The sequence below is a fragment of the Marmota flaviventris genome, chromosome 12, assembly GCF_047511675.1.
Source record: "Marmota flaviventris isolate mMarFla1 chromosome 12, mMarFla1.hap1, whole genome shotgun sequence".
Taxonomy (NCBI): domain Eukaryota; kingdom Metazoa; phylum Chordata; class Mammalia; order Rodentia; family Sciuridae; genus Marmota; species Marmota flaviventris.
In genome coordinates this window covers 99021272-99035958 of record NC_092509.1, presented here as the reverse complement: position 1 = coordinate 99035958, position 14687 = coordinate 99021272, and the positions used below count along the sequence as shown (strand labels likewise).

Sequence of the window (14687 nt, the reverse complement as noted above, 5' to 3'; positions counted from 1 at the left end):
TGTCATTTTTCTCTTCAGGTACTGGGAATTGGACCCAGGGCCTCCTGCATGCTAAGCAAGGGTTCTACCACAGAGCTACTATTCCCTCTTCATCTCTCCTACCCCCGCCCCACCCCACCCCATAATGAATCATTTAAAAGGGCCTGCTTCAGAATCAAGGTCCCTCTTACTTCCTTTCCCTCCTAGTGCAGGAGAGACATTCTGTAAACTTCCCTTATCTACTCCAAATCTAGACCTGCCAAAGAAGAAATGCCTCCAAGCTCTCACCAACTCGGCTCCTACCTCAGGAGAAGACTGATATCTGCCAGCACACCTGGACAGACTGTCACAACTCTTCTCTATTTTGGCCCCAAAGAGAACCATTTACAAACCATCATCTGTTCTATGAGCCCAGTGGACTTTTGTCTCCCTGGCCCTTTTATATCCAAACCCAGTGAGTTCTAAAACAACATTTACTGCCAGGCATGTGGTACATGCCTGTAATCTTAGCAACTTGGGAGACTGAGGCAAGAGGATTGTGGGTTTGAGGCCAACCTCAGCAATTCAGGCCCTAGGCAATGTGGTGAGGCCCTGTCTTAATATTGGGAATGGAAAGGACTGGTCATGTGGCTCAGTGGTTGAGCACCTCTGGGTTCAATCCTTAGTATGTTTAAAAAAAAAAAAAAAAAAGTAAATGATAAAACAATCATGAATTATTAAAAAGGAAAAGTTATGAATAGGAGTCGGCCTAGTGGCCCAGGCCTGTAATCCCAGCTACGCAGTAGGCTGAGGCAGGAGGATTGGAAGGTCAAAGCCAGCCTCAGCAAATTAGCAAGACCTAAGCAATTAAGTGAGACCCTCTATGGAAATAATAAAAAGGGTTGGGGATATAGCTTAATGGTTAAGTGTCCTTGGATTCCATCCCCAGTACCAAAAATAAATAAACATATGAAGTTATGAATGGGTATTGGACTTTTTTCAGCTTTTTGCATACTATAATTTTCTTCATCTTCATATAGTGAATTACATTCATTAATTTCAAATGTTGAACCCATCTTGCATACCTTTTGGTTGTGATATGCAAAATTTATTTTAAATATTGTATTTGATTGAATATTATTTTGTTGATCTTTATGAGAGATGTTGCTCTAAAGTTTTTCTTTCTATCTGGTTTTGATATTAAGGTGATACTGGCTTCATAAAATATTTCTGCTTCTGTTATCTACTAATAAATATTATGGAGAATTGTTACTATTTTCTAAATATTTTGTAGAATTCACCATTGAAATTGTACCTGGTGCTCTTTTTTTTTTTTCTTTTGAAGATTATTGATTATTTATTCAATGCCTTTAAATAACATAGGGCTATTAAGTTTATCTATTTCCTTTTTGTGCAGACTTGGTACATTATGTCTTTCCAGGTTTTTTTTTTTTTCATTTATCGATTTTTATGGGCAAAGAGTTGTTTGTAACATTCGTCTATTAGCTCTATATATCTATTTGATCAATAATGATGACTTTCAGACTGAGGTTACGGCTCAGTGGTAGACTGATTGCCTAGCATGCTTGAGGCACTGAGTTTGATCTTCAGCACCACATAAATGAAAAATAAAGATATTGTGACCACTTAAAAATAAAAAAAATATTTTTAAAAATGACTTTCTTCCCTCCTTTCTATCAATTTCTGTCTCTCATTTATTATATATATAAATCTGTCTTTATATAGATATATCTATCTATCTATCTATATAGGTCTATATATATCCATCATACATCCTCCTAATTTGATCTTTACATAGATATATCTCCCTTCTTATTTTGGTTATCCTGGATAGAGATTTATTTGTAGTTCCATTCAAAGAACCAGCTTCTGGCTTGGTTGATTTTTCTCTAGTTTTGTTTTCAGTTCCATGATTTCTACTCTTAATTACTATTATTTTTTGCTTCTGTTTATTTTTTGTTTTTGCTTTCTCAGGAAGTCTGTTGGCAATGAATTTACTTAGATTTTTAAAAAAGTACTTTTTGTATATTTTTATTAGTGCATTACAGTTGTAGTTCAAAAAGTGTCTTTTTAACTTTTTAAGGATTTTTTTTTTTTACTAAGTATAGAATTTGATCCTTTGTGCATATTGAAAGTGTTGTTCTATCATCTTGAAGCTTGATTCAACAGTTATTCTATTACTTGTTCCCCTGTATGTGATGTTTACCCTCTTCTGTTTGTTTTTCTTAATTTTTTCTTCACAACTAGTTTTTAGCAGTTTACTTATTATGTGTCTTTGATTTCCTTTGTTTCATCTTGCTTTGGCTTTGTTGTTTTGTGAATATTTAGTTTATATTTCAAAACGATTCATCATTTCATTTTTAGTATATTCATCTACCCTCCCTCATTATTCTTTCCTTCCCAGATTGCTTATTAACCTTCCACAGACCACTGGTCTTTGTTTCAGTCCTTTTAACCCCCTCTGTTTTTCACTCGACATATTTTTAGTTGTTACATCTTCATGTTCTCCAACATTTCCTTTTGAGGTATGCAGTCTTCTGGTTCTGACTATGAAGTAAATTTTTTTATACTGTTTAGCCGGGTGTGGTGGCATACATGTATAATCCCAGAAGCTTGGGAGGCTGAGGAAGGAGGATCACGAGTTCAAAGCCAGCCTTAGCAATTTAGTGAGGGCCTAAGCAACTCAGCACGACCTAGCTTATAAATTAAAGAAAAAAGGGTTGGGGATGTGTGGCTCAGTAGTTAAGTGCCCCCTGGGTTCAATCCTGGTATAAAAAAAAATACTATATATTTCAGTTCTAGAAATTTCACTTCTTTTAAAAATATATTGCACTTCTTTGTTATTATCATATCTTCTTTTAAATCCTCACACATGCTTATAATAGCTATTTTATTGTCTTTGCTAATTACATTATGCCTATCATTTGTTACTGTACCTACTGAATGATTTTCTTTCTGGTTATGGTTTATATTTTCCTACTTATTTACATGGGTTGTAATTTTTTTTTTAAAAGGAGAGAGAGAGGGGTAATCTTCTCATGCTCTTCCTCCCTATCCCATTTTGAGTCACCCCCTTATATCAGAGAAGACATTCGGCATTTGTTTTTTAGGGATTGGCTAACTTCACTTAGCATTAAATAATTGATTTAACAGTTATTCTATTACTTGTTCCCCTGCATGTGATGTTTAAGAAGGGAAGAGAGATGGGAGGGAAAAGGAAGGAGAAGGGGAATTGCACGAAAGATGGAAGGAGACCCTCATCGTTATACAGAATACATGTATGATGTTATGAGGGGGAAAAAAAAGTGTGTCACATTAGATTGGGTAGAGAGAAGTGAGGTGAGGGGAAGGGGGGATAGGAAGGGCAGCAGAATACAATAAACATCATTATTGCTGTATGTATATACGTGACTGTATGACCAATGTGATTTTGCAACCTGTACAATCAGAAAAATGAGAAATTATACCCCATTTGATTCAAATGTATGAATTGTCAAGATCATTGTACTGTCATGTGTAACTAATAAAAAAATAAAATAAAAAATAAAAGGAGAGAGAGAATGAATCTTTTTTGTAGATGGACACAACACAATGCCTTTATTTTTATGTGGTGTTGAGAATCGAACCCAGGTCCTGCCCGTGCTAAGTGAGCACTCTACCGCTCAGCCACAATCCCAGCCCGGGTTATAGTTTTTGATTGAATGATAGACATTGTTGATATTACAATGATGATGTTGGTATTTGTTATCTGTCTTTAATTATAATTGATGTTAGATTTCCTGAGAGTTTAAGTCTTGATTGAAGCTTTATTAAGAGTAGATCTGAAGTACTCTTCTTTTCTACATCTTCATGTTCAATTTTTCAATGCCTAATTTAGTCTTACTACTCACATGTAACCTTTTGGGGGATAGATGCTATTTTACTTAGCTTTTTCACTGCTGTGAATAAGGGATCTAACCGGCACAACTGTAGGGGAGGAAAAGTTTATTTGAGGTCTCATGGTTTCAGAGTTCTTAGTCCAGAGAAGGCTGGCTCCATTCCTTGGGGCTCAAGTGAGGCAGAACATCAAGGCAGAGTGTGTGGCAGAGGAAAGCAACTCACATGATGGTGGTCAAGAAACAGAGATTCCAGCTCCAGATATAAAATATATACCCCAGAGCCATGCCCCCAATTAACTACTACCTCCAGCTACACTCCACCCGCCTCTAGTTACCACTCTGTTAATCCCATCAGGGATTAATTCACTGATGGGGTTATAAGGCTCTCACAACCCAATCATTTCTCTAAAATTTCTTGCATTGTCTCACATGTGTTTTTGAGGGACACTTCATATTCAAACCATAACAGATACAGAATGTTCTGAGTGGTCAATAAAGTCACTTCATTTTTGATTTGAGGATTGTGTGTGTGTGTGTGTGTGTGTGTGTGTGTGTGTGTGTGTGACTGGGGTAGGTATGGGAATTGAACCCAGAGGCACTTTGTCCCTGAGCTAATTAAAAAAAAAAAAATTGCAACGAGTTCTTGCTAAATTGTTAAGGCTGGCCTAAAACTTGCAATTCTCCCTCAGCCTCTGAGTTGCTGGGATTATAGGTGTGCACCAACCACCACGCCTGGCTGATTTAAGGGATCTTAAGTATTTTCCAGTCCCAAGTGAGTTATTTGAAGTTTATAGCTCCCTAGTAGTTTTCTTTCCCTGCAGTCAGAAAGTTTATTGTACTCAATTATAGTTTAACCAAGGGAATATGTAGGTAGATTTCTGGGTCTTTCTCTCTGTGTAATTTACTTTTTTCTTGTTCCTTATTCTGAAAATTCTACCAGTGTCTCTGAAGTCTCACTTCTGTCTCCTCAAATTCATTAAGACCTTTGTATACTGCCTAGGTTTCCTCTCCCTATACCAATAGTCAGAAAGTGTCTCTTTCTAAAAATCTGAGATTATTATAGGTTTTATTGGTATGTTTTTCTTTTCTTAGGAATCACAGCTCTATGCTCTGCATTATCTAATACCTGAAAAAAGTTTGTCATATTTTGTCTGTTTTTTTTAGTTGTTTATAGCTGGAGGGTAAGTTCAATGTCAGTTACATAGTCATGACAGGAAATGAATGATAACAGTTTCATTTTTTAGCATTATATTAATTATGTCACCAAAAGTGTATGACTAAAGTAGCATTATTTTTACAGATTATTTAAAATATTTTCTACCAAAAGCATGTTAAATAAAACCTAGAAATAAAGAATTCCTTATTACATTTCTATGTTTAATTCAGTGAACATTTATGGAATATTACTGTTTGGATAACAAATTGTACTTTTCAGTATTTGCAAATATCTATATATTAGCCTACATGTGAACTAAATTGTATCTTACTAGGTTGAACTGCAGAGTCATTTAAAATACCTAATTTCTCAGTTTTATAACCTCTAAATAGCTATTGAGTGCTATTTCTTCGATGGGAACTCTGAGTTTGGTTAACATAGTCATATTCACTTGTATCAGTTATGAAATTGACACCTATATGGTAGGTAGAAGCATCCAAGATAAAGACAAATGACCAAAGCAATTATCACGATGCACTTTAAATGTTGATTTATATTTCCTTTGTAATATCTGGAATGATTACAAAGATAGCAGCTCTATCATTATCAACCATCAGTTACTACATGTCAGAGATTGATATTATTCTCCCAAATCACTGTTATTTGGCTACATCATTATGGCATAAATAAAGACTTTTAGCTGTAGCCATAATTATAGTTCTTATATTCATTGGTATTTTTAATAAAAATTGATACTCATGTGAGAATATAATAACCAATTCTTGCTCCATGCTGTGGTTTGCCTAATGTCTCCCAAAGGCCCAAGTGCTATAAGCCTTAGTTTGTAGTCTGTGGCCCTACTGGGAGATGGTAAGCCTTTCAGAGGTAGGGCCTAGTTGGAGGAAGATAGGTCATTGGTGGTGTGCCCTTGAAGGGGATATTGGGACCCCAGTTCCTTCCTCCCTCCTCCCCCCGCTTTCTCTCTCTGCTTCCTGGCTGCTATGAGGCGAACAGTCTTCTTTGCTTTGTGCTCCCACCATGATAAACTGTGCTGCCACAGGCCCAAAGCAGTGTGTCTCAGGGACAATGGACTACAACTGCTGAAACTGTGAATCAGTATGAACCTTTTCTCCTTTTGTCTCAGGTGTATATATAGTGATGAAAATCTCACCAACATGGTTCAGTAGTGGAGTCAGTTATGGGATTTTGTGGGAAGTGATAGAATTACTGACATCTATTTATTCTTTTTTGAATTCAAATCCCAGATAAGAGAGAACCAGGGAATTTATCCTAAGTTATTTGTCTTAAGGTCATATTTCTTAATAGTGTCATGAATTTAATTAATATATTTTTTCTGGAAGCTTTAGAGTTTTTACTTTTCCACAAAGATCATAATATTTCTGTTACGTTGTATATTGGGGTGATTATACACAGCTTGTAAATAACATGACTGTGTCATAAACAACCCAGTGGTTCCAAAATCTCACTGTAAATGAGCAACAAGTCAATACTAGATTCTAATTTCCTTTCTGTGAGTGTAATTGACACCATTTGTCTCAAAAACGTTGTTATGTGTATCCCTGGCGGTTTAGGATAAAAGTGTTAGCATGTTTATTAATTTTTTAAACTCACCCTGAAATTTATATTTCTGTGTTTTATATTGTATACAGATTTAACATCCCTAATTCGAAAATCTAAAGTCTGAAATGCTGCAAAATCCAAAAAAAAAAAAAACTTTTAGGATTGTGAATTAGGGATGCTTAAATGGTAAATAAAGTCTATGCAAATATTCCAAAAATCTGAAAAAAATAAAAATTTGAAACACTTCTGATCGCAAGAGTTTCAGATAAGTTATATATAGCACTATACAGTAGTCCATATATTTAATTTTTAAATGAACTTATAAGAGATACATGCTCAAAATTTTTAACTATCACAACACAATAGTACTGGGTGACTTTAACACACCTGTCTCAACACTAGATAGATCTTCCAAAGAAAAAACTAAACAAGAAAAACTAAGCAATCAGTAATGTAGACTTAACTGACATGTATGGACTATTCTATCCATCAGTGAGCGAATATACTTTTTTCTCCACAGCACACTGATCCTTCTCTAAAATAGACCATATGTTATGCCACAAAGCAACTCTTAGCCAATACCAAAAAAAAAAAAAAAAAATAGAGATACTACCGTACATTCTGTTAGACTATAATAGAATGAAATTAGAAATCAGTGATAAAGTAAAAAATAGAAGCTATGCCAACACCTGGAAACTAAACAATAAACTATTGAATGATGCATGCATAACAGAAGATATCGGGGAGGAGATATAAAAAAAATCCTTAGAGGAAATGATACTCTGATACAAAATATAAAAACCTATGGGACACTGAAGGCAATGCTAAGAGGAAAGTTCATTGCATTTAACTCATTCTTTAAAAGAAAAAGTCAACAAATATACAACCTCACACTACATCTCAAAGCCCTAGGAAAAAAACAACAAATCCACACCAAAAGTAATAGAAGACAGGAAATAATTAAGATCAGGGCTGAAATCAATGAAATTGAAACAAAGGGAAACAATTCAAAAAATTGACAAAAAGTTGGTTCTTTTTAAAAATAAAATTGATAAACCTTTAGCCACTCTAATGAAAAGGAGAGAGAAAACTCAAATTACTAAAATTTGATATGCAAAAGGAAATATCATGACAGATACTTTTGAAATACAGAAGATAATTAAAAACTCTTAAATTTATACTCCATTTGACCTGTTTCCATATTTTGACTGGCATGAGTAATGCTGATATGTGTCAACAACAAACTTGTTCACAAATGTTCATATTTTGAATTCTCTTGGCTATACCTTGAATTCACTCTGCCTACGAGTGCAACATCTGGGAACTCTCTGAGGTTACCTGCTTATATATTCATTGTTTTACCTTATGTATCAATCATTATTCCTACTAAATAGTGTTATATTTTATAAATTGTATTGGTGCCCTGATTCATTGAAATTTAAAAGGAAAACAGCTACTAATAATACTGACAGGAAAGAATATATTTTTAGTTGGAATGAACTATGTGCAAAGTAAAGAAGTATTAGCACATGACCTAATTTCTTTGGTGAAAGATGATGACTTAAGAATTTAAATTTTTTTTTTTTTTTTATAGTTGTAGATGGACACAATACCTTTATTTTATTATGTGGTGCTAAGGATGGAGCCTAGTGCCTCACATATGCTAGGCAAGTACTCTACCGCTGAGGTATAACCCCAGGCCTGACTTGAGATTTTTATTTCTTGAATTGGTGGGCCCTTTGATATATGATCTTATGTGTATTAAAGTTTGCTGTAGCTTCATAGTATGGAAGAAAATCCCCCACTTATATCAGGAATGAGCATTCACCGAGTTTTCCATTTTAGAACACAAATTTTTAGATGGTGAAGGCCTATTTTTATTTGAATTTATACGTGAATCAAAGTGTTATTTCTTACACACATTTGAATTCTTTAAATAAAGATAATTCCAAAGAAGTGCAGGGTCTGCATCACAAAAGAATGGTAAGGATTAGTGGCTTTAAATCCAGAAAAATTAAGTTAAATAGTATTCTATTATCATCTATTTGCTGCTTCTTTTGACAATATGTACCAAAGAATGTAAACCAGTTACTGCTTAGTTCACTGAGATGCTTAAGGTTTAGGTCAACATAGCAGGGTGTTAGTATGATCTTTAATTAAAATGAGTCGTACTATAATCTACGTGGTACAGTTCTTTCTGAAGTCAGTCGAAAAGCCTCTTAGAATACACTCTAGTTCTGGGCGCCGCGAGACGATAGAGCTCCAAGCGCAGCTCTGGCGCCGGCGGTGGGACCGCGGACCGGACTGTTTTAATTTTGGTTGCTGTTACTACTGATATCTGAGCAAAAGTGTTGCTGCTAACTGAGGGAATCTCTGCAACCTGTAAGTCAACAATTATATGATTGTGAGCCATGCCTTTAGTGAAGAGGAACATTGAACCCGGGACTTGTGTCGGGAAGCTCTGCTGGAGGGAATTACCAGTGAACTTGAATGTGTAACCAACAGTACTCTTGCTGCAATCGTACCCCAGCTAAGCAGTCTGAGACTCTTGCAATCAGTTGAAGACCTTAAGATAGAAGAATGAAGTCCCCCAGGTAAATGGTATTCTGTCTGCACCTCTAGACTTGAGACATCAACTCTTCCTTGGATCTGCTGCCTGCCATCCTGCAGTGCAGATTTCAAAAGTGCCAGCCCCTCTATATTGTGTGAGCCAATTACTTAAAATACCCTCCTTTCTCTTTCTTTTTCTCACATCCCCCACTACATATTATTAGTTTTGTTTTTCAGGAGAATCTTGTTGAAGATGCCATTATTATAATTGTTTGAATGTATTTAAGGTGATATTCCATATTTTTAAAGTTGCATAGTCATTGCACATAATAGGAGTTTTTCCACATGTATACACACACAATATAATGATATATTTTGGCCAATGTCATTCCCAAGTATTTACCCTCCATGTTTGTCACAAAATATTTGTGCTTTTTCCTAGCTTACAATTCACCTTTTAGTGGAAAGTCTCTTGCCCCTTTCTTCCATATTTCTGCTCCTTAATTTCTAAAGGAGTTTTATAAAACTTTGAAAATGAGAATCTAATTAATGAACTTGTAAATATGCATGCTAATGCATAATTATTTTTCCAAACTCTGAATGTTTTTTGTTATTTGCAATTATATTTCAGGAAATCACGGTTCTTGGTATGGAACAATGATGTGTCATAATAAAAAGTTGAATGAGATATATTAAAAAAAAATACACTCTAGTTCTAAAAGGAAGTTTAAAGACAGGAACAATTTGAGAGATATAGTCAGAATTAAATCCACTTAGCCTTCACAAACTACTGGTATTTGATCAAATTCTCAATCTTTTGGGAACCAATATATATATTTTTTTAAAATATTGATTTTTTTTTTTTTTTTTTTTTGTAGTTGGACACAATACCTTTATTTTAATGTGGTTCTGAGGATCGAACCCAGGGCCTTGCACGTCCTAGGCAAGAGCTCTACCACTGAGCCACAACTCCAGCCCCTGGGAACCAATATTTTTTTAAAGTACAATAACAATTAATATCTAAATGAAGCAAATTAAAAACACTAAAAGTAGGCTTTTAAAAATTGGATTCAACTCTGTTACATTGGTATAAACGTTTCTAAATACTTTATTCTTTATTTTTTCATTCATCTTTAGATAGCCTAATAATAGTTTGTGGCCTACAATAGGCCGGTAAACCAAATTTGGAAGAGCACTGATTTCAGTAGAAATTATTTGAAATAAAATTTTCTTTTTTACTATTTACATGTTAGCCTTTGCTCAGTATAAATTGCTTCCTGCCTGTTCTTAGTTCAAGTATTATCTTTCCCAAAGTAACTTGAGTAGTCCATTCCCTGTGCTCTTGCCACATTCCAAAGGAACATCCATTCCATCAATTATTATATCAATTCATTATGTTCATCTAAAGAGAATTTAAAATAGTCCTTAAGAGCCAAAGACCTAGGGAAGCTTGTGGCACATAGTAGACACTAAGTAAATATGTTTATTGAGTGACATAAGAAATGAATAAGTTGCAGCAAAATCCGAAGGCTTTAATATCCACACACTGGATAAAGAACAACTTCATTTTGCTGAAAGAAGACCATTTATTTCTCAGTCTCTGAGATTGGTTTTATGTGAATCAAATTTTTATAAAACGTATCTTTTATGGAAAGAGAAACATGCATACATTTTATAACTGTAAAACATAGATTTGGTGGTGGGGAAGTATATGGACACAAAACCTCAAACTAATTGAGATAACTTTTTAGCATCACTGGTTTAAATAGTTTTTAGTAGTGAGGCAGCAGCAAGTAGGAATCAAAAAGGGAACTGAAAATAATGTCTCCAGACTTTTAAGGTATTTTGTGCCGTGTTTCCTCCCCCCCACCTTCTTCCTTCCCCGTCACTGCAAAGATCTGGTATCCTATCCATACTCCTTCAACTTATTTCAGTAAGTATTTGATGATAGTGTACTGTATACTCTGCTAGGCACTATGAGGAGCAGAAGGGAGCTTAATTAAACATGAGATTGCAATTTTGTGAGTATGTCAGAAATACCTTAAAATACTAAATAAAATGCATTAAGTAGAAAGTATAGTAGAAGTATGTAAGAAATTTTTAAAGTTACATACATTATTTTAAATCTAAAACTGTTCAAATGCAGAATGCTTTTGAAATCTATTTTGAGACAGTCTGTTTCAGAGAGCTGTTATATATGACACAGCTATGTCAATGTGAACTACATGTAATAAATAAAACCAGTAGTATATGCATGACCTTGTCCTAGCTTAAGCAGCCCGTCAATAAATGAACAGATTTAGCTTCCAAAGTTAGAAGTGAATTCACAAGAGGAGAAAATGGTAAGAAATTTAGAGGCCTAAAAACTACTGCTGTTAATGTGATTCTAAGTAGGCAAATGAATGTTTAATTTGAAGTACTTCCCTCTCTGAGGCTGCACAACTATTTCCTTTGCATTCCAGCTCCTTGTGACTGGTTTAGGAAGAAGTACAAAAGTCTGAAGGCTAGGATGCTGGCATTGCCTTTGTGGAAAGTTCAGATCTTGCATCACTTCTTGGGTATGTGCACATTTCCAGTTCCCACAGAGAAGCTGATCCCTGGCCGAAGGCAGATAGACATAGCCAGACTGAGTCACAACTGGAGAATCAGGAAAATTATTTTTTAAAGAAATAAAGGCCCTTAAAAGGGTCAAATTTCTATAGCTAAATAGGAAGCAGTGAAAAGCTATATTTAAATTTAGATCACATTTGAGGGGTTTATAACCAAGCAATTTCAGGTTATTCTGCTGTGACAAGTTTGTTTTGGATTCATTTGGCAGTTATGAATGTTGATTCTCCTTCACAAACAGATTGATGGTCTTCTGGTGTATTTTAGCTCCATCTACCAACAATATAATGTTCTTTAAAAATGTTCATGGAATAAATGCACATCATGTTATTAAATGAATGTTAAAGACCACAATAAATACCACAAGTAATTCCTCTTTTTCTACCCTTTTTTTCTGATTAGAAGTTTATTTGTTGGAAAAGCCTGATGAGAATAAAATGAATTACTTTTGTTTATAATTTAGTGAATTTTTATATTTAAAGGAATAAGACTTAATAATCTGCATTGTTGAAATGTCAAAGGCATGGCTTTATGATATTATACTTTATAAAACAATTGTTTGAAAATTCTTTGACCTTTATTTTGAAAATTTTCTTTCATTTAAAAAGATTTTTTTTGCTCCTCCCTCATCACCCCTTCTTAGGAGCAAGCACAGGTAGTTATGTTACTTTGATTTAAATATTTTTTTTGAGAGGAAAGTACTTTTTCTGTTTCCTTATACCTGAGAACTACATTGCCTCATACATACTTGAGACTTACCCACATTTATTATAGTCACTACAAAGAATGATTTTCAGTTTTAAATATGAATACTTTCCGTTAAGCATGCCCTGCCAAGTATTTTTACTGCTTAACCTGCCTTATAAAAATAATGAATAATAAAACCAGTTGTATAGAATTCTTTAAGAGATGGCATTTTGAAATGATAGTTTGAGTGATTTAAGAATTTTCAAAGTTAATTTTGACTATAGTTATCCCTCAGTATCCATGGAAGATTGGTTACTAAAATCCTTGGATGCTCAAATCTGTTATATAAAGTTGTGTAGTATTTTCATATAACCTCTATATACCTTCTTGTGTACTTTAAATGATCTCTGGATTACTTGCAGATGCAACCATCATAGGTCTTATTGCATTTTTGGTGTTTCGTTGGTTGACTCCACTGATGTATATATCCCACAGATATGAAGAGACAATTTTATATACAATTTTTGCTTTACTCAGTTTTTTCTTCTTCTTATTTTTTGGGGTGCTGGGGATTAAACCAGAGACGCTTTACCACTGAGCTACATCCCCAAACCCTTTTAAGTTTTTGAGACAGGTATTACAATCGTGTACCACCATGCTGGGCTATTCATTTACTTTAAAACCTAGCAGTTCTTTTTCCCATTCTACTGCAGATACACATGCATAATGCATTTCCACTATAGTCCTATTTTTTATTTAAGGTAAGGCTAAGAGGGCTGGGGATAGAGCCCAGTTGGGAGAATGCTTGCCTCACATGCACAAGGCCCTCGGTTCAATCCCCATCAAAAAAAAGACTAAGAGATATTGAGTGATTTGTGTAGGGGCAGTAGAATAGACAAATGTGATTGGAACTGGGTAGATTTCATCTTTTTCTGACTTTAAAACTTATATTCTGGGCTGGGGATGTGGCTCAAGCGGTAGCGCGCTCTCCTGGCATGCGTGCGGCCCGGGTTCGATCCTCAGCACCACATACATACAAAGATGTTGTGTCCGCCGATAACTAAAAAATAAATATTAAAAAAATAAATTAATAAAAATTAAAAAAAAAACTTATATTCTATTCTACAATCCAGAATACTTACAACTTGCCAGTAGTAGAAGATCATTAAATATTTATTATTTAATTAACTGCATTTGTGCAGCTAATTGTAAGTGGTCTTTTAAATAATGTACAATATGAATTATTACAAGGGTTAATAGTTACTGGCTTGTATTTGAATTGTTGCTTTATATTTTGCTAAATATTGTTCTACTGCTTAATAACTATTGCTATGGTATTCTTGTGTGGCTTTGGAAATGAACTTCATTTATGAAGCCTACTTCATAGAATGCTGTGAGAATTAAAAAGAAACAGTATATGTAAGATACTAACTGTAGTGTAGGTATCCAACAAATGGATTATTTTCCTCTAACACACTTGACATTTTTCCTCTCAAATATACTGCTGGAGAAAATGAATCACTTTTTTTTATGACATCAGGACTAAACAAAATGACTCATCAAATTACACATTATTTTCTAGACATAGTTTAAAAAATGTTACTCTTGTATGTCCAGAAAAAAAACAAATTATGATGAACTCTGAATTAAAGACCTTGGATCCATAATCCCAAGGCTGTTATTATGATCAAAAACTACTAAATGGTATTAATAGTTTTCTCTCTATACATACTATTTATATATACTATATATATATATATGATATGTATTTTTATATTCTTATATATTATCAATACTGACAAACTTACATAAATCTTTGGATTCCATATAATCTTAAAGATGTAAATCCACTACCCCAGGACAAAGACTTAAGAGAATTCTAGATCTCATATATATTTGAGGAGACCAATATGACTATATATTGATATCAAGTGAAAAAAATATAAATGAACAAAGAGAATATATAGAATATTTTAGGCTTTCAATATAAGAAATAAGAATATTAAATCCTTAAAAGTTTATCATTTATGGTGTTTTTATTGTTTTAAAAAATACATAAATACTTGCCAATGGTATCATCACATATGCCTAAAGATCTATTTGCAAATTTTTAGAACATTCACACTCATTAAAAACATGTTAAAAATATCTATAATACTATAAAGAGAGGGAAAAGTCAAGCTGCAAAGTGAGAAGCTATTTGCAATGTGTGAAAACAAAGGATTAAAATCTAGTCTAAATTGGGCACG

The 14687-nt window shown here is 34.0% G+C and overlaps 1 protein-coding gene across 4 annotated transcripts in view; it reads left to right on the top strand.

Annotated features, from left to right (window-relative positions):
* The window catches only part of Rasal2 (RAS protein activator like 2), a 343852-nt gene that overhangs the window by 78913 nt on the left and 250252 nt on the right, over positions 1-14687 (top strand). The gene's annotated exons all lie outside the window — the stretch shown is intronic.